This window comes from Panthera tigris, chromosome C2, assembly GCF_018350195.1.
Source record: "Panthera tigris isolate Pti1 chromosome C2, P.tigris_Pti1_mat1.1, whole genome shotgun sequence".
Classification (NCBI taxonomy): domain Eukaryota; kingdom Metazoa; phylum Chordata; class Mammalia; order Carnivora; family Felidae; genus Panthera; species Panthera tigris.
The window spans coordinates 150,123,115-150,143,537 of NC_056668.1; the positions used below are offsets into that span (position 1 = coordinate 150,123,115).

A 20,423-nucleotide genomic window follows, 5' to 3' on the forward strand; every position below is an offset into this window, starting at 1 on the left:
TTTCTATTTTATTACATCGCTCATAATGCTATTCCCTTTCTTTATAAAGATGCTAGGTGGACTATTTAATTTGAAGAAGGATTAAGAGTTTATTCTGTGTGGTTTGGACAGCACGTTCTTGTATTCATAGGAAAGTGGAGGAATCCATAGCTGTTTCTATAATCAGAATCAGGGAACTTTGCTCTGAGTTTTTAAGTTCCTTTTCTCTGTGATGTACAAAGTGATAATCCTCCTTGGTGAAATCGGAAAGCATTTTCCTATTTTTTTTTCTTTTGAGAGAGAGAGGGTGCAAGTGAGCAAGAGGCAGAGAGAGAGAGAGAGAGAGACAGAGAGAGAGAGAAGAGGGGCTTGTGTTCTCCTGAAGTGGGGCTCAAACTCACGAACTAAGATCATGACCTGAGTCGAAGTCAGATGCTTAACTGACTGAGCCACCCAGACATCCTCCTTCTCTTTTAATGATTATTTTCCAAGATGTAAGTAATCTTTCAGCGCTCTGACGCGGGGATACAGAAGACAGGACCGATCAAGGAACAGTGGGAAGTATTCGGAACAATCTTGTGACCTCCCTTTAGGGGAAAAGACCACAAGAAGGAAAAACAAAGGATCATGGAGAGTCCTGTTTGCACCCCAAGACTTTACTCCTTTTGTTCTGTACCACGAGCCCTCTGGCCAATCCTGTATTAAGTGTTCTTTCCAATCACAGCTATCGCTTTACCTGGTGACAATGGATCTCCCCATTTATTCTGATCCATGCCTTTGGTATATACCCTGACCCCCACCATGCAAAATATGATCTTCCTCTAACCAAAATCCAGAGGTAAAAAAAATCTGCCCTACCTTATGTCATGATAAAGCATAGAGCTTTAGTAATTAGGAGAATGTAGCATTGGCCTAGGGACAGACTCATAGAGCTAGCTGGGGAAGAACAGAGAAACCAGGATCAGACCTTGCATGGATGGACCCTGGATTTCTGAGAGGTAACAGTTCTACACAATGAAGAAAGGATGGGGTTTTCAACAGAATGTGCTGAGGGTTGTGGCTATTCATAGGATTTTATATACAGTTATGAAACCATTTGACATAAGTTAGAGTTTAAGACCCACAGTGGAGAAGTTCTAGCACACCAGGCTCTATCCAAAATGTTCAAACACCCTTATTGGTAATGGCCAGAACCTAGAAATAATTCAAATGACCATTGCAGTTGCTATGGTCTGAATGTCTGTGCCCTCCAAAATGTGTATGGTGGAATCCTACCCTTAAACGTGATGGTATTAGGACATGGGGCCTTGGGAGGTGATTAGGCCATGGGGTGGAGCCCTCAGAAATGGAATCAGTGCTCTTAACAGATAGATGTCACAGAGCTCCCTAGCCCTTCTACCCTGACCCAGAAGAGGACCCTCATTTGACCATGCTGCCATCCTGATCTGTAACTTCCAGTCTCCAGAGCTGTGAGCAATACATTTCTGTTGACCATAAACTGCCCAGTCCGTGGTGTTTTGTTACAGCAGGACGTGTCGTGAATGACTCGACAGGAGCATGGCGACTGTTGACGGAAGCACAAAAATAACACCGAGGAAAGGAAACAGATCACACAAAGCATAGTAAACGTGCTATGCTTCCATTACAGGAAACTCAAAACCAAACGGACCCAATTCGAAAGCGGGCAAAGGATCCGGATAGACAGGTCTCTAAAAGAAGGAAAACAGATGGCCAATAGGCATGTGGTCATCAGGGAGGTGCACGTCGACACCGCAACGTAAAAGGCAGATAATGCCAGTACTGGTGGGGATATAAAGAGAAATCATCGCCCACTGCCGATGGGAATGTAAAATGGCCCAGCCACCTTGGAAAACCGTCTAGTAGTTTCTTAAGGTATAATCCAGCAATTCCACTCCTAGGGATCTGAGCAAAAGAAATGAAACCATATACCCACACAAACACTTGTACACAAACGTTCGTAATAGCATTATTTATAACAGCTCAAAAGTGGAAACAACCCAAGTGTCCATCAACTGGGAAACAGATTTTTTCAGTGTGGCATATCCACACGATGGTAGGTTATTCCGCAAGAAAAAGAAATAACGCACTGGGGTGCCTGGGTGGCTCAGCTGGTTAAGCGTCTGACTTGTGATTTGGGCTCAGGTCATGATCTCATGGTTCATGAATTCGAGCCCCTGACGGTGTAGAGCCTGCTTGGGATTCTCTGTCTCTCCCTCTCTCTCTATCCCTCCCCTGCTCTCGTTGGAGGGCACTTTATCTCCCAAAATAAATAAACTTAAAGAAAAAAGTCCTGCCCCATGCTACAATATGGATGAATCTTGAGAACATCATGCTCAAGTAAGAAACCAGTCACAAAGGGCTAAGGACCATATGTTGTATGATTCCTTTTATATGAAACGTCCAGAACAGAAGGTATCTATAGAGACAGTCAGCACATTAGCAGTTGCCTAGGGTTGGAGAAAGAGAAGGGAGGTGGGAAAGGGAAATAGGGGATAACTGCTAATGGGCGTGGTTTCTTTTCGGGATAAGGAAAATGTTCTAAAATTGAGTAGGAAGAAGGTTGCACAACCGCTTGAGTATATTAAAAAAACGCAGAAATCGCACCTCTTAATAGCTACATTGTATCGTACATGAATTATATCTTAATAACGTTGTTTTAAATACATACACACACACACACACACACACACACACAGGAAAACTGAACAACGTATGAATCGAAGGGGCATGTTTAGGAGTAAAACAAAGTCAAGTCAACCAAGCTATCCCCAGAGTAGGAGCTCTGGGACCATGGGAGAAAGGAAAGATCAGAAAACAATTCACACGGTATGTTTTGAGGAAAGCATCTCTATATATGTAGTGAGAGGAAAGCAAGTAAAATAAAGAAATCACTCCAGCCCTCCTGGGAAGATAAAGCCACCTGCTCGCCCTCCCGTTTCCTTCTGCTGTGAATCACAGAGCAGGAGAAGGCCCAGAGCCCAGTGCAGAATACGGCCAGCCCCTCACCCCCGGCATCTGCACACCGGTCACGCACCTGCACCGGCGGGCACTGTCCCCTCCCTTCCACACAGACAGAGGGCCTGGCCAGAGCTGGAGCCGAGCCCCGCGTTGTTCTCAGAATCCCCCGCCACCACTAACTACTCAGTGCCATTGGGCCAGCTCCTCAGCCTCCGGCCTCTACACCCGGCTTTCCCCTCACCATGTTAAAATTAACACCCTTCCTAAAAATGACAGCGTCCTTCGGGTCCCTCTGCGCGGGCACCTGCCTCTCCCCTCCGACCCCTGGGTTTCCCACCTGCCTCTCACAGCCACCCGCTGGCCTCTCTGCATGGTGCAGTATGTTCTTAGAAGAATGCTTCGAGGGGATGGTTATGACATTTCACGTTTTCCAGAACTTCCTTTCCTTCACGCGCTGCCCTGGTAGAATTGTCCTTCGCAACAAACGTTCTGATATCTGTGGCAAAAGCATACAGGTTTACTTCCCAGCCAACGCCAGAAGGGGGCGTCCTTAGTTGGGATGGGAAGAAGCTAGGATGTCACAGGGGAAACAAGGGCTGGGGGGAGGGGCTTAAAGAAGTGAGGGGGGAGGGTTCACAGGGGATACCGGAAGTGGGGGGAAACCACAAGCCCCCGGCCTGCTGTGATTACCCCAAGAGTGACCCTCCCATTCCTGGGCACACAGTTGATTTGGAAAGGCTTCAACGTGACCCCCTCCCTACCAAGACTCAGGGCTCCAGCTCCCCTCCAAAGGCACTTTTAAAAAACTACCGGGGCGCAGCACGGCGGGTGGTAGGAAAGGGCTCTCTTCCCTGGGAAAACGTTTCTGAGGCCTCAGTAAGCATCCTGGGGCCTGTTGGCCACTGTGCCCTCCCCCGGAGCCCTCTGGGCAGCCCCGTGAGCCTGGTCCGAGGGAAGGCGAAAGCATCTCTTTCTCCTCCACTCCCTTCAGAGGTCTCCACCTGGGGCCCCCCCATGCCCACACATCTGGGATACTCAGTCCCCTCGGCTAAACTGAGGACCTCTCCCCTTCCTTCCGCTAAACACACCGGCTTCTCCAGGGCGGCCACGCCAACAAACACACATCCACACACTTAACACACTCACACAGACACGCACTGTCCCTCCAAGGCCTGTAGATGAGCAGGTGGCCGCCAGAGGACAGAAGACGCCTCTTCCAGAGTGGAGGCATCCTGTCCCGAGGCTGGGCTTTCAGCTGCCTTGATCTTGCGTGCGGCTGGAGAACTGTGCAAAGGACAGAATGAGCGGGGATGCCGGCCAGGCTGGGGAAGGGCAGGAGGGGGGCTCCAAGTCAGCTCAGAATCAAGAAGACGCCCCCTCTTATCTTTTTCTTTCTTGGGCGTAGACTACAATGGTTCTCGGCCTTTTGCAGAGGTCGGTGGGGGCGCCAGTGTAGACAGAGGAACGGTCATCAAGCAGACGCAGACGGGCCCCAAACCTCCCACCTCCCTGGGAACCCTGCCTCGGCCTGCTTGAAAGCCTGCCAATCTGGGAGTAAAGAGGCTTATGCCTTTTTCCATCATAGGCACTTTTATTTTTATTTTTTTTTTAATGTTTATTTTTGACAGAGAGAGACGGAGAACGGGGGCGGGGGGCGGGCAGAGAGAGAAGGAGACACAGAATCCGAAGCAGGCTCCAGGCTCCGAGCTGTCAGCACAGGGCCTGATGGGGGGCTCGAACCCACCAACCGTGAGATCAGGACCTGAGCCAAAATCGGATGCTCAACCGACTGAGCCACCCAGATGCCCCATCATCATAGGTACTTTTTAAAAAAATACTTGTTTGGGCACCTGGGTGGCTCAGTCAGTTAAGTTCCTGACTTCTGCTGAGGTCATCATCTCACCGTGTGTGAGTTCGAGCCCCGCATCTGGCTGTCTGCTGTCCGCAAAGAGCCTGCTTCAGATCCTCTGTTCCCCTCTCTCTCCACCCTCCCCTGCTTGTGCTCCCTCTCTCTCTGTCTCAGAAATAAATAAAACATTTTTCAAAAACTAAAAAAATACTTGTTTACTTCCAGTTGTGTCATTTTTAATTATACCAGTAACTTTGCATCTGCCTATTTTCTTTGTTGGAAATCGAAGTTCAAATCCTCTTTGGTATCTCTCTAAACCCCTGTGCCCTCAAGTCCTGCTCAGTATAACCACTTCTGGGGTGTCTCTCTCCAGGCCCCTCCTTACACTTTATATTCATATACATATACCCCTTAATACATAGGAGTTGTGTTGTCTTTGTTTTAAGTTTATCTGAGAGAGAGAGAAGGCGCAAGCAGGGAGAGTGGGGAGAGACAGAATCCCAATCGGAACTCGATCTCACGAACCTAAGATCATGACCTGAGCCGAAACCAAGAGTCGGAGGCTTAACTGCTTAACTGACTGAACCACCCGGGCGCCCCAGGAGGTATTTTTTCATTTAAAAAAAAAAAAAAAAAGTCCACGTGACTATATTCGTCTACTTTTGCTTGTTCAGCAGTGTTTTTAGAATCTATATAGATACATAGGTATGTGGATTCCTGGTTAGCCGGCGTATGTCCTGTTTTTATCACACGCACAGACCATCTCTGGTTTTGCGTCTCCCCTGTGGATGGACATGTAGGATGTTCCTAGAGTTCCTGTTACAAACAACACAGCGGTAAGGTTGGCACTAGCCCCGTGCCCAGCCGGAGGGGCTTAAGGCAGCGGGGGGCTAGAGTGGGGAGGACTCTACCAAGGCCTTTGGTCAGAACTCCTAGTGAATAATGACAATTAGAAGCAGACACGCTTTTGGTCCGATAGCTCCTTTTAAATTCTGCCCAACACACCCCTTATTATTGCCCGCAGGGATAGACTGCTCCCTCCCTCTGTCTTCCTGGCAGGAATGACATTTCTTCCTGGTAGAATGACATTTCGATTTTCACGAGTGCGGCCGAATATCTACTCCAAACTCCATTCCAAGGCGGATTTTTTTCCATCAGCCTTTAAGACACCTTTACTTTTGATTTTTTTCTCTTGCCTGGCCCCCCTCAGCCTCCTGGGAACTTTCTCTCCCTCTACCTGGCCCTGGGACGGGGCTGAGCCCAGCTCTCTGATTTCATCCAGTGGCTCCGGTACATGTTGGTGAATCCAGCCCATATCAGACCCCCATGTCCACAGCCTGGACCCCTCTCCCTGTGAATCCTGGATGGGCTCAGGGTATCTCTGCTTACAAACAAAACGTTCCCAAATTGAACTCGGCCTCCCCCCGCCCCTCCCCACCACAGCCCTACCTTCTTTTACTGCTGCTTCCTCATCTCAGGTAGGGGCAGGGGCAACTCAGCCACCTTCACCCTTGGCCCACTGTCTTCAAAGCCCTGTCCCCACTGTCCCGACTGGTCTGTGATGTGTGTTCCTCTTACTTACAGTTTTAAAAACAAGTCCACAATTCTCCACCCGAAAGGACCGTCTTCTAACCCAGGCCACCTCCTCTCCTTGGTCGCTCAGCCACACAATCTCCTGGCCAGCTTCCCACCCTGGACTTGCCTAGGAACTTCATCCATTGTCCCCCCCGCGCCCCCACCCCGGCCCCAGAGCTTCCTTCCACACCACACATCTGACCGCACCACTCAACCCTCTCCATTCGAGCATAGAGGCCTCCTGACCCTCTTCCACTCTCCTGCCCAGTGCTGTCCACTCCCCTCTCCCCCAGCTCTAAGCTGCACACTAGCTAACCAGAGAGGCTCCCCCAAGTTATGACTTCTCCAGGCACCTTCCTCCCCTCAGCCTGCAACACCCTGCAGACCTTCCTCGTTGGCAACTCCTCAGCCTTCCTGCCCCCACTTAAATACAGCGTCCCCTAGGGCCCTCCCAGCGCCAGCCCCACCCCACCAGTGACGGAGATTAAATTCTGAATGCTGGGTCATTGAGGGCTATTGGAGGCTGATCTGGGTTGGCCGGGGACCGTTGGAGATTGGTTGGAGGCCTTTGGAGGCTGGCAGGGGACCGTTGGGGATTGGCTGGATTCACCTGGGTGCTGGCAGGGTGCCGTTAGGGATCGGCTGAGTGTCGTTGGGGATTGGCTGGAGGCCTCTGAGTGCTGGCTGGAGACTTTTGGAGGACCCTTGGGGACCCTTGGAGGCTGACTGGGGACCCTTGGGGATTGACCGGATTCACTTGGGGGCTGACTGGGTGCCATTGGAGACTGGCTGGAGGCCTTTAAGGGCTGACTGGGGGCCTTTGGAGGCTGACCCAGAACCCTTGGGGATGGGCTGGCTTTACTTGGGGGCTGACTGGGTGTCGTTGGGGATTGGCTGGGTGCCCTCGTGAACTGAGTGGGGGCCTTTGGGGATCGGCCGGCTATTGTAGACAGTTGCTGAGAGCACTGAGGGAGGGAGGCCTGCGCTCAGTGCGGGTGGCCCGAGACAAACAGGGCTGGAAGGTGGGGTCCAAAGGGTAGGCGCCAGGGGGGCCCGCTGGTGCCCTGGACCTGGAGTGAGGAGGAATCCGACGGGAGCCCCCAGTCGCCGAGGCCCTGGCAGATGAGGGAGCACCGTGGTGCCCTGGAGCAGCCCCCCCCCCCCCCCCCCCCCCCCCCGGTCTCGGCGCCCCTGTGGTCTGCAGGGCGAGGGCGCCCCCGGGGCAAGGAGCAGGTGTGGTGGTGCGGAGGCCGAGCCCCCTAGCATGGGGGGGAATGGGGGGGAGGGGGGGAGAGGATGGGGGAGGGGCGATGTCGGGTCGCTGTAAGTCCAGGGCCGCCCCTGCCGGGAGCCCCGAGATGCCACGTGGTGCCGCGAGGGATAGGGGACTGCACTCAGTTCCCCATATTCCTGTGTGTCCTTCCCGACTGTTTGAGCACAGGCTCCAGTGTTAGAGGCTGTGGGGGACTGGAGCAGGGAACTTCTCTGACTTCAGCTTCTGACAGCTCTGCTTTCTGAAACCCTCCCCCCAGGGCAGCTGCGCCCCGGTGGCCTTTGTCACCCTGCTTGCTTTCTGAGGTCAGGGCCCCCGATCACCTGTGCCGCCCAATCTCAGGAACTTCCCTAGTTTTTTATCTTATGGTTAGTTGCCTCTTGTCTCCTCTCATCCCTCCACGGGGTCACCGCGGCCCCTGCATGTGCTCATGCCTTCCTGTACCCAGACTTGGGGAACCTTCACATCTTGAGACTGGGCTTGGACAGGGGACTTGCTTTGGCCAATAAGACAATAGCAAAGGTGAAGCAAAAGGAAACTCAGAACTTGCCTGCTCCTCCTGAAAACCTGCCTCCCTCCATTTGAGCAAACCCCGACTCTTCTGATACACGGCATGGTGCCCATAAAGACCCGGCTGAGAGAGAAGCCGCCGGGAATGATCCAGCTCCCAGCCCTCCTGCCACCTGACCCCAGACATGTGAGGAAGCCCAGCCCAGGTCTGCTGAGCCTGGCCCGGACCAGAGGAAGCACCCGGCGGAATCTCGACTTCAAGTGTTACTGAGTTGAGGTACAGTGCCCTGTAGCAACAGACGGCTTGTATACTATTCAAACTATTTCTTCTCCCCACTCTTCCCTCTTCCACCTCTCTGTCCGGACCCTGTCACAGCACCTCCACACGAGAGTTTCTAAAAAAGCGCTTCCCCAATTATTATTATTTTTTTACATGGAGCCCCCGGTGTCAGAATGGCCTGGAGAACCTCTTGGAAATATGGAGTCCCGGGAATTGCCAGGAATCTCTGGGAGTGCAGGATGAGAATCTTCAAGTTGACAAGTTCCTCTGTGCCTTGAGACAGGTTGTTTTTTTTTAATTTTTGTTTTAGTTTTTAAAAAAGTTTATCATAAGACATGTTAAAATTTTTTTTTAATATTTACTTACTATTGAGAGAGCGCAAGCCAGAGAGGGGCAGAGGGGGTGGGGGGGAGAAATCCCAGGCCGGCTCTGCGCTGACGGTGCTGGGTTTGAACTCGCAAACTGGGAGATCGTGACCTGAGCCAAAATCAAGAGTCAGACGTTTAATGGACTGAGCCACCCAGGCGCCCCTCGCGAGACATGTTTGGACAGGTCCCCTTCCTCATCCACAGTCGCTGCAGGGGTCCGATTGCCCCATCCAGATGTTGACCGCAGAAGATGACCCTGGAGAGTCTGGAGGACGTCAGCAGTACAGCGTGCGACCCTGAGAGCTGGGGGCGCCCAGCTTCCCCTTCTCCTCTCCGTGGCTCCATGCTCTGCTCTGGCCACTCGCAGGGCTGACTCACCGGGCCAGCCTTCTCTCAGGCTGATGTCTCAGCCCAGGCACTTCTGAAGACTGAAAATGAAGCGGGAGGAGGAATCAGGGCGAGGTCTCGGAAAATGGTCCTCCCATTCGATTGACTTCGCGTTCAGGAGTTCACTCAGGACGTCAGGTTTACAATAATTCTCTCTCTGCGGTGCTCCTGAGCTTGCTTTTCTAAGAAAAGGGGCCCCGGATCCGGGCCCTAAAGAGAAGAGAGTCAACCTTCTCTCCACCCTCTGCTTTACCATCTCACTCCTCCAGAAGGTGAGACCCGAGGAGAGCGCTTAGCCCAGGCCCACCGCCACGTCTTTTCCCTCCTGCGGGCTCTTCCCGGACTGGCTGAGGGCGAGTGCTCAGAAGGTCTCGCCGGCTGCCCAGCCAAGTGCTCGCTCACGGGCTACCCGCTTGTGGCTGGAACACTGAAGACCGAGGGCTGACCTCAGTGACTTAGAACAAAGGGATCGTGTGAGCCGTGAAAACCCTGAGGTGTCCTGATCCCCAACACGCAGCTCCTGTTCTCCACGTCGAGGCTTAGACCAGACTTGGCCGCTTTTACCAAGGCCGCTTTTACCAAGAGCTTTTACCAAGAGTCAGTCTTGTCTGACAAAGACCTTGACAGACGCGGTTGGATTTAGCCCTTCACCAGTGGATTTAGCCACCACGGAGGCGGGACAGGTGAGTTTCCGAAGCCCACGCCGTGGAAACAGACAAATGCATGAACGTCAACAAAGATGATAGAATTATGAAGGCCCGGTTGTGACGGTAGCCGGGACAGGGACGACCCTTAAATCCTCCGTAGGTGGCCCGAGGTTCGATGCCTTTATCCTACCAGTGCCTGTTTCTGGACGAAAGAAGCAGCCTTAGCTGTTTGTCGGTCACTAGGTCCTTTTTCCTTCAAATATTAAGTGTCCCCCCCAAAGCTACTTTTCCCACCAAACTCCTTCTTGCTGTTCTTTTTCCCCAGCAGTGACTTGGACTTGGGATTTACACTTGAGATCCAGCATCCGTAGACAGACGCCCTTCTTTTTTTTAGACAATAACCAAGCTCAGAGAAGGGACCCAAAGAGGAATTTGGGGAGGTGACATCTGAACTCTAAGAATGTTGTTACTCTTTCTTGAGAAGGAAGGAAACAGTCGCCGGATGCCTGCCACGTGCTGTACCTCCTGTGGCTGGTCATTTCACAAAGGCGTCCTTTGTCCTTGAACGGCCTCAGGTACACATTGCCATCCTTGCACATGTGAGAACATGGACAGAAAAGGCATTCCTTTCTTTGTAGGAGATGATGGCCAGTAAGTACCAGTGGGGTTACAGGTACTTTAACTAAATTGCCTCCAACTAGTTGTCATGACTCCTGCTGGAAGACCGCCGGATTCCATTCCAGCTTTAGCTGTCGTGCTCCGGTGGACCGAGGTAAACAAAAGATAACGGCTACAAAAAATGGAAAACTCATCCAGTGGCTTAATTCTTGTAGGGGTCAACTCCCTTCCAGGATCCACTTTCCACTTACTTTTTTTTTTTTTTTTTTTTTTTTTAGTATCTTACAGCAACAGTTTTTGACATTTCCCCCACAGAGATTTTAGTAGTTATTCGTGCAAGATCGTCTGATAGAAGCAGCTTGGCCATTCCAAAAGCGGGTCCAGCAAAGTTCTGTGAAATATGGGTCGAGTTTCATGACTGACCCTTAAACTACAGATGGCACTTGCACAGGAATGTTGTCCTTTAGATGCCACGTTTAGGGGGGTGCCTGGGGGGCTCAGTCAGTTAAGCGTCCGACTTCTGCTCAGGTCATGATCTCACAGTTCGTGGGTTCGAGCCCCGCGTCGGGCTCTGTGCTGATGGCTCAGAGCCTGGAGCCTGCTTTGGATTCTGTGTCTTCCTCTCTCTTTCTCTGACCCTTACCCACTCAGGCTTTATCTCTCTCTCAAAAATAAATGAACATTTAAAGAAACAAATAAATGATTAAAAAAAAAACGCAAAACATGTTTAGGACTCCTCACTGGAAATAGCTTTTGGAATCAGATTAGAAGTCATAGAACCTGGTCTTGCTCATAAGAGTCAATTTCTATTTTCCATCCCAAGTGGTAATATGCAGTTTAACTGCCCTTTTATTTGCCTCATCGATTCCAAACTTCTTTCAGTTTTTATGAGAAATTTAGTTCATTCTCTTATAAGGATTTCTCACCTTGGAAAATATTTCAAAGCCCCTTGAGCTAAGGACTTTGAGAGGGGGCACCCCAGAGGAGTTCCAGAGTGGTAATAAGCTGTCACCTCCCAAGTGGAGCGGCTAAGCTGCTGCCTGAGGGGATTCTTTAGAAGGCAAGAACAAGAACTCAATTAGATTTATCTGGGTTGTTCCACAAAAGCAGACCTCAATCTGGGATGTGTATAATACGCACCAGGTTCTTTGTGCAGAGTTAAACTGGATATTCTTTACTTCACTGAAAATTTTCAGTCTCATATTTAAGGTGCTGGTCTCCTGAACAATGGTAGATGGCATTTTAACAGGTGGTTGGGGTCTGTGCTTTGGTAAGTAATGTACTAGCGTGGGTCCTGGAAGGTTCGAACGAAATGAAATCGTCTAAGACAAAAGACAAGAAAAAGCAACCCAAGATAGGGTCATTCTGGGCCTGCTCAGACTGGGATGGCAACCGGGATGGGCCAGTATGTCCTTCTCAGCCTCAAGAAGGTGTGGTGAGAAAGACGCCCGTTCCCAACCACGCCTTCTCATTGTGAATGTCCCACTGATCTGAGTTGGAGGAAGTCCTCTGGTGATACTGAGCCCCTCGGATTGCCCATCACTGGCAAGATACGAGGGGTTCCAAGCAATTCCTTGTGAATCTGTCACAAAAGGGACGCCTTCCCCCCGGCCTTTGACCGGTCTCTTGGTGGATCCCTTGTGAAGGTGAGAGCCCGAGTGACAGGTAAGAAGCCACGTTTTAAGCACCGGGTGTCACGTTCTGGTCCTGAGCACCAGATCTCAGATGGTGGGAAAGGCACAGATCCTCACCAGGGTTTGCAAAAGTACTAGCGAGGAACCGTCACATGCAGAGTTCCTCTGCCCTCCTGTGGTTAACAGGATGACTGATAGTGACCTGTCAGGTGCCCTGCTTAGGTTTGTGGATTTAGATGAACTAAAGCCATAAATTCCTCCACTTTCCCAATTTAGATGATAGTCTCTATTACAGGCATGGGTAAGGTGAAAGATACAAATTCTTTGAAAAAGCAAATGGAAGGTTTTTCTCAAGTACTGTATCTTTAATTCATAAACCAACCATTTTACAGGAAAAAAAGAAGTGGTATAGATCTCTCTCTCTCTCTCTCTCTCTCTCTCTCTCTCTCTCTCTACTTTTTAGTGCCTTCACATGATAAATGCCTTTCTATTTGTCTTCTTTCCAAATTGCAGGGTAAATTCCTGGAGGGTAGGGAATGTTACTAGCTCTTTGTCAGATCCCATGTTCCTAGCTCAAGGAAGAGCACATTGTTTTCAGCAAATATCGTTGAGTAGCAAAATTACAAGGGGTAAGAGTTTACAGTATTTTTCTCTTTGTTTTTGCAGCACTGGCAGGCAGTGGCTTTTTTATTTGATCACCTTATGCATAGATTATTGCCGGTAGAGGGGATCATATGCTACCAAGACCCATTTCCTTTAAAAAATACATATTTTTTAACATTTATTTATTACTGAGAGACAGAGAGACACAGAGCATGAGCAGGGAAGGGGCAGAGAGAGGGGGAGACAGAATCCGACAGACACAGAGACACAGAGCCTGACACGGGGCTTGAACCCACAAACTGCGAGATCATGACCTGAGCCGAAGTCGGACGCTTAACCGACTGAGCCACCCAGGCGCCCCTACCAAGACCCATTTCTCGTGGCATGGCGAAATGCTCAAAGCAGTGAGCCTTGCCGCCTCTCCCTGGATATTGAAATCAAAACAGGTCAGCAATTGCTCTCCACCTAAGGTGAAAGGCAAAGAAACAACCATGAATCAGATTAACAAAAGTCAGTGCTTTGTATGGTGGGCGATGATACTCTGAACCCCGAACTCTCTTTTGTTGCTACTAACCCTGCGAGTTCAGAAAATGTCCCTGTCATGTGGTCCACGAGCCGCAAGGATTTTCACGATAGCTGTGTTTGTAAAAGGAGAAATTTTGTAAAATGTGAAAAATAGGAAAACAAACACACAAACTACGTGGTGGCCACGTAACAGTTCATTACATAACTGACCTATGCAATAGGTACAAACGCTAAAATATCACGGAGAAGTGCTTACCGTCAATTCTGTAGGAAAGACAGTTGGCTCTTGTGGTGTATAATTGCCTAACCGCATCGCCTGAGAAGTTCATTGCTATGATGCAAAGGAGCGGTGATAGCGGGCATCCGTTTCTTTCTGACCGTGGTGAAAATGCCTCGAGGATTTTCCATCACAGCAGCTGTCTATTGTGGAAGAACCAACTTTCCCAAAGTGAAGCCGCTTTTTCATTTCTTCTGCTCACAAACACTCAAGTGTCGACAGAGCTTGACAGGAATGACTTCCCCTTGGCTCCACACGGCATCCGCAGAGATGCTCAAGCTGAGACCGGACCATCCACTTCCAGTCCGGATCACCCCCATGACTGGAAAGTGAATGCAGGCCGTGGGCTAGCAGCGGCGGGTCGCGGGTCTGGGAGCAGGGGGCCTTGCTTCTTCTCCAAGTGGGCTTCTGCACTGGATGCTGGCTGTGTTCCCAGAACAGTGTCCCAAGAGACCCAGGCCGAAGGGGTGGGCACTCTTATGCTCGATCCTTGGAAACCACCCAGCATCGTTTCCACTGTTGCTTATTAGTGGAGGGAGTCGCAAAGTTCCACGCAGGTTAAAGGAGGACACAGATTCCACCCATGAGATGGTGGCAAGGTTGTATTATATAATGAGTGGGGATGAGAGACATTCTTCTATTCTAAATTGTTTTTAGTGTTTCTTTTTGAGAGAGAGAGAGACAGAGCATGAGGGGGGTGTGCAGAGAAAGAGATAAGGAGACACAGAATCCGAAGCAGGCTTCAGGCTCTAAGCTGTCAGCACAGAGCCCAATGTGGGGCTCGAACTCACCAGCTGTGAGATCCTGACTTGAGCTGAATGAAGTCAGACGCTTGACAGACTGAGCCACCCAGGTGCCCCGACATTCTCTAGTCTAAAGCTGACATGTTAACCTCTCTTATTAACAAATTCATTGAAACACTTTATCTTCGAAATGCCCCCTCTGCTCTTTGTATATATTTTATTGAATGCTTTTTTTTTTTTCCCCTCTTTTTGGTTTTTACCGCAGAAATTGGATGCTTTCTTCGTTTCAATAATGTTTACCACCAAGGAATGCATCTCTAAGGATGTTACTAAATAATGCCAAACTGTACCAATTTATACGCCCACCAGAGAGTGTGAGAGCTCCTGTTCCAAGCCCTGTTACCATAATCTGATTTTACCAGATTTCTTTCTTGTTGATGGTGGGTTTGTAATGGAAAAGAACACGTGGATCTTACTTTACTCTCGCCTTCCTTCACGCCATCTTTCCAAAGAGTGAGAATGTTATCTCCTTTAAAGTCTGCCCCTCCAGATGCATAGCTCATAACTGTTTGACTTGGTTATACAGAAATATCTGGCTGAGTATATGGAGACCAGAGGTAGAATGTGCCTATATTAGCAAAACTCTGGATCCTTCCATTTCTGCTTTAGTGGCTGGCTAGAATTAGCTGGAGTTCTTGTCTCTCTCATGACTTTGCTCCAAGCAGTCAAAAAATGGTCAACATAGGCCATCATTCTGGATCTTTCCTACCATTTCGCTAATGCTACATAATCGATCAAATTGTAGTCCACCCTCCAAAATAACGCAGGTAATAAAACCTGACCAAACATTCTACCACCAGGTAATCTGAGGTACCAGTTTCTCAGTCTATGCCCAGCTACAAAAATCAGGGGACCTGTTACTACGGAAGAAGGAAGGATGGACATTGGTGGACCACGAGCACTCTTGGCCACAGCCTCCTTCTGGCATCACTTTTGCCCCCCTTCTTAACTTTTTGTTTTCTGGAAAAGTCTTTAGATTATCCCAGTTCTTGGATAACAGAGCTGGGTGGACCATTCATTTTTCTCATTCGACCGTCTCCTGTCACCATTGATGGGAACACTCGGGTATTCTTGTCTCCTTGGCTGCTTTCAAGAACACTTTCGTTTTTGGTGTTTCCATGATTCCTCAACAACGTAAAGGATACGTTTTTAAAAATTGATCCTACTTGGTACACAGTGGGATTCCTGAATTTGTGGATGCATGAGAATTTCAGAAAGTTCTCAGCCTTTTCTTTTTGACACCGACTCTCCTCATTCTCTCTCTCCTCTCTCCTGCTGCAATTCCCAACTAGATGTTTGACGTTTTCATTTTACCTTCTGTGTATCTTCTCTTTCTGATTTTCTGTCCTTCTGTTCTCCTTGTAATTTCTTCCTATGTTTTTCTAGTTCACCAGACTTTTCTCCAACAGTGTCTTATTGTCAAATCTGCTCTGTTTCTTTTAAATTGTGATGATCATATTTCTTCATTTCTAAGTTGCAAATGCAGAGTAGTCATAGACATTGTTTTGAAAACCAATTTACTTAACAGAATCATATCCATATGAAATGATATACACTAATACAAAAACAAAAACAAAAGTCCTCTATCAGGGATTTTGAAATAAATGTCAAACCAGCCCTTCATTCCTTCAGGCTTACAAGCCTGTGAGGCCCCGGGCACGGTCCTATGTATGGCCATGATGGTCTGGAGAATTACTTTCCCAGGCTCAAGGCTGTGCCTTTCTCTTGCAAAGCATAAATTGAAGATACCTTTGGGTTAGGATAGGGCATTGGGTAGAAGGGAAAACAGAGGTCAATGGCTGAGTAGGTGGTGGGGGGCCTTTTGGTGGGGACATGATCATGGGCACTTCTTGGCAATGTGGGGTGTGCCTTGTGCCAGTGTGAGCTGAGCCAGCCACCATGGAGAGGGAAAGTGCTCCTTGGGCCATTGTCTTTCATTAAGGGTACAGCGGGGGACAGAACTGGGGTACATGTCTATGCAGTTAGAGATTTTTTCCTGGTCCCCAACTCATTTCCAGACATATCTAAAGGAGAAGGGAGAAAAAATGTAGGTGAATTTTCCAGGGGGCAGACAGGAGATCTACACCTTTCACATAGCAAGGGCTCCAAGAGACTCGATGGCCTCTGGTAAAGGCCCCCAGCCTCCCATGAGAGTAAACCTCTCTCAGCTCCACTTGGGTGAAGCTGCGTGGAGACTGCTTCCAGAGGGGTTTCTTCGCGCTCTTTTTTTATTCCCCCCCACGATTCTCTCCATTTGTTTCTCTTTTCTATAGCCTAATGCCTAGGTTTCTTGTTTTAGGCAAACCTTCTCCGTGTTCCCATCACTTCCGTCCCCATAGAAAACGGTTTACTTGTTAACTAATGACTCGCCTCCCCGATCAAAATATATGCCACGAGGTCGCAAGCTTTGATTTCATTCACTACTCTATCCCCAGTGCTTAGCATAATGTCTGGTCGAGAGTAAGTCCTTAATAAATATTTGTTGAATGTTGAATTCTGATTTTACTTGAGATGCTTGGCAGAGATAAAACTGATTAATTCTTGGGTTATTCCTAAGTGAAGCCTGCTGCACTTAGTACCAGAAGTACGACAGGCTCTGCTCTACTCAAGGAGTACAACGTGTGGCTTGGAGGTTTGGCGCACGTGTTTCATGGATGGAATTTAGTAATGCCCATCCTTGCTTTGCACAAAAGGTCTGGACTGCTCAGGCAGGGTCAGAAGCCCCATGGCAACGGTGACATTTACCATCGGATATCTACATTATTCAGAATATGGATAAAGTTGTTACGAGATCCCTAAGAGTAGTTTCGTAAGGGGTACGGCTTGAAACATCTCGAGTATCTAGGAATAAATTTACCAGAAGATGTCCAAAACTTCTCCAGGAAAACTTATAAAATTCCATTGAGGGAAGGACATAAAATGAGAAACTGGCAAGAGATAAAGGTTGTTCATGGATCAAAAAACCCAATGCTGTAAATCAGTCAGCACTGCCGCAAATTATAGAATCAATGCGATCCCAACTGGGTTTATAGTAGAACTGTGCTAATTGTTTTAAAAAAAACGTATATAACAAAGAACCGATCAATAATAGCCAAGACCCTCTTGAAGAAAAGAAGGCAGGAGGATTGCCATACCTGTTGCCATAATAGATTATGAAATTCCAGTAAAAAGGGAGGACAGTGGGGCACTGGCCCAGGGACTGACTCACAGAGCAGAAGGTAGAAGAGGGAGGCCATGGGATCCTGCAGGGATGGACCCTGGACTTTGAGAGGCAGGGGTTCTGACCACTGAGGAAAGGACGGGGTCTTCAATAGAAGTTACTGAGGTTCGTGGCTGTGTTTTTCTAGGATTTTGTATACGGTTGTGAAACCATCTGACGTTATCTGGTGACGTTGGAGTTGAAGGCCACTGTGGGGAAATTTTGGTGCACTGGGATCAAAAAATGTTCAAAGGAGCTGTGTTGACAATGGCCAGAACGTGGAAATAACCCAAATGGTCATTCAGGATATTGATGTCATGGACGACTCTGTAGGAACATGGCAACGGGGATGAAAGGCACAGAAATAACACTGAGGACAAGAAGCAAATCACACAAGATATGCTATGTTTCCCTCTACAGGAAGCTCAAAAACAGGGAGACTAGAAACAATCCTTGAAAGGGCCTACTTAGCTGAAACAATCAAGGGAACCAAGGGATTGCAGGAGAGGAGCCCTGTGACTTCTCGGGACAAGGAACAGGACGTTCCCATGGCAACCTTCTCAGGTCCTGGCACCTTTCTGTTTCAAAACCTGCGTTAAGGATTGCAGAGGCCTTCGTTTGATTCTTATTCAAGGATATACAAATATGTCCTTTGTCATCATCTGCATATATGGTGCATTTGACAGTTAAAAATTATTTTTAAATTCTGTACTAACAACAGACAATGTGACACGTAGAATGTTTACTACGTGCCCGGACCCAGGGTAATTGCTGTGCACAGACAGCAATCCCCGAATCACATCCCTATGAATATCCCCATGCCGGGGTCACTTGGGCCACTTGATGACATTGTCTCTTGCCCAGAGCCACACGGGAGGAAGGAGCTGAGCAGGGCTTTCATCGTCTCAGGCGTGTCTGATTCCAAAGCCCGCTTCTGCTATCCTACCCAGTGGCACATGAGGTCAATAGTAATGCAATGGCCAGGGTCCCTTCACAGGTCACTGGGATATAGGAGGGTGTCCTTCGTGCTTGGCCATGACCCAGACCAGACCCAGTCTCACCCACCCACTCCTCAGAAGACCACAACCCAAGCCAACCTCAGGGAGTGCAGCCCGTTCCTGAAACGCCATGTGAGCCCGCGGCTCTGACGTAGGGCTAACACCCTACGTGAAGTTAAACACTAACACCCTAGTGAAGTTCAAAGCAGGCGACACAGCTGCCTGTGCTGAGCCACGTGCCACTGGACAAGGCGCCAGAGAGAGTGGGCACCTCAAGTCTTGGTGGGAGCCTCAGGCTTGCCAAATGGAGTTTACCTCTCCAGCTCTTTCTTAAACGCTCAGTAAATCCCTACCATTTACTCTTAACCACTTGCTCTGTTCAGAGAGTGCTTAGTGCTATCTCCCAAGTGTCAGATTCGGTATTAGGCTGAATCCAGTGGGGATGCCAATTTGCCCTTGCACTGGGATGCGAGACACGTGTCCTACGGAAGGAGAAGTCCCCAAGGTACTTAGGAAAGCGGGGGGAGGAGGGGGGAGACTCTACAGACCTCTGTATGGAATTGTTTCTATGAGTTTAGAAGACAGAACCCGAGACGTGCATCCAGAGCTGGAAGCTGTGGTAAGAACAAGAAAATCCTGAAGCCGGAGGCTTAATCGCCGCAGGTTAAGCATTGTTTCCACAATAAAGAAAAAAGCCGTGTATTATTCACAGCAGTTTCCAGGGTCAGGCGGGACAAGAGATCTGTCTGGGAAGACCGTGCCTGTGTGACTAGAGGAGGCCCACTTGGCCAACTCAAGTGCAGTACCGGGGAGGGAGGGGTCTTCCTCCTTGATCCAGTACTAGTCCCTGAAGACTCAAGGCTGCCAACGCCCATGGGGGAAAGCCCCAGTGGCAGGTTGCAGGGTGAACACTTGGAGGGGGAGATTAGTCACTTAGATTCAGCAGTGCCCAGGCATTGACCATCAGGTAGGCACCACTGAGCCGAAAAACGGGTGTTTGAATCAGTTTAAGATGCTTTTCCACATTGGGCTGGCTCAAAGGCACTGGCCTGCAGCCATATTGGCCCGGAGTGGAGTGACTTAGGTCTGGGCCACCTTAGGTCCTGGGTCGGGGCAGAATCTCAGTTGACATGAGGAACAGAATCTAATTCTCCTGGAGGCAGCGAGGAGGGTGTGAGGCCCCGGGCAAGCTGAACCCAAGTAGGATCTGTGAGAAATTCCATCTGGGATCTGGCTGCATCACATTGGGCATCAACCAACTGTGCCAAGGGAATCCCGTCTCTGGTCTTTTCGGTCTGGGGTTCAAGTTGAAGAACTTAGATTCTAGGGGGAAAAGGCTGTTTGTGGAACTGCTGTGGGAAGCCAGGAGGCAAGGGCCAGAGCAAGGAGCGAAAGCAATGCAGACAGGTGCCCATGTTGGAAGGCACGGGCCCCTAGTACACACGGCTTGAGGGTAGGGATGGGAGCTGGGCCAGCAATTACCAGTCAGCATGTGATGCCAGGACTATTTTCTGGAACAGACTAAATTGCCAGGAAACCTAGTGTTTTCCTAGTCCTTTCGGGAACAGCCTCCTCCACCGCAGAATCTGATAAATGAGCTCTTAGCACCATTCACGCCGCCTCTGAACCTAAGGTCTTCCCGGTCCTCCTCCCGCACCTGTCCCTCACTCCAGCCATCCTGAATCCAGGAACTGGTGGGGCTGACCGCTTGGCAGCACTTGAAAGTGCCACGGGCTCAAGGCCTAAGCACATCAGAGCTTTGCAGGCCAACGGCAGAGGCGTCCTCGCTCTGAACAGTCAGCGCAGAATCCCCACGAAGCTACTGATGCTTGGGCTATGGGATCCCTTCATTGCCCGTCCACCCCGGAAGGAGCCCTGGGAATAAGGGAACATGAACACACACAGCTCTTCCAAGAGGG

At 49.5% G+C, this 20,423-nt stretch overlaps 1 protein-coding gene across 1 annotated transcript in view; it reads right to left on the reverse strand.

The window, feature by feature from the left end:
* The window catches only part of LOC102963092 (myelin associated oligodendrocyte basic protein), a 64,971-nt gene extending 61,550 nt beyond the window's left edge, over positions 1–3,421 (reverse strand). The window contains exon 1 of the mRNA XM_042999228.1: positions 3,296–3,421. The gene's annotated coding sequence lies outside the window, so the exon portion shown is untranslated. The remainder of the gene's footprint in view (positions 1–3,295) is intronic.
* Between the last annotated feature and the right edge of the window lie 17,002 nt (positions 3,422–20,423).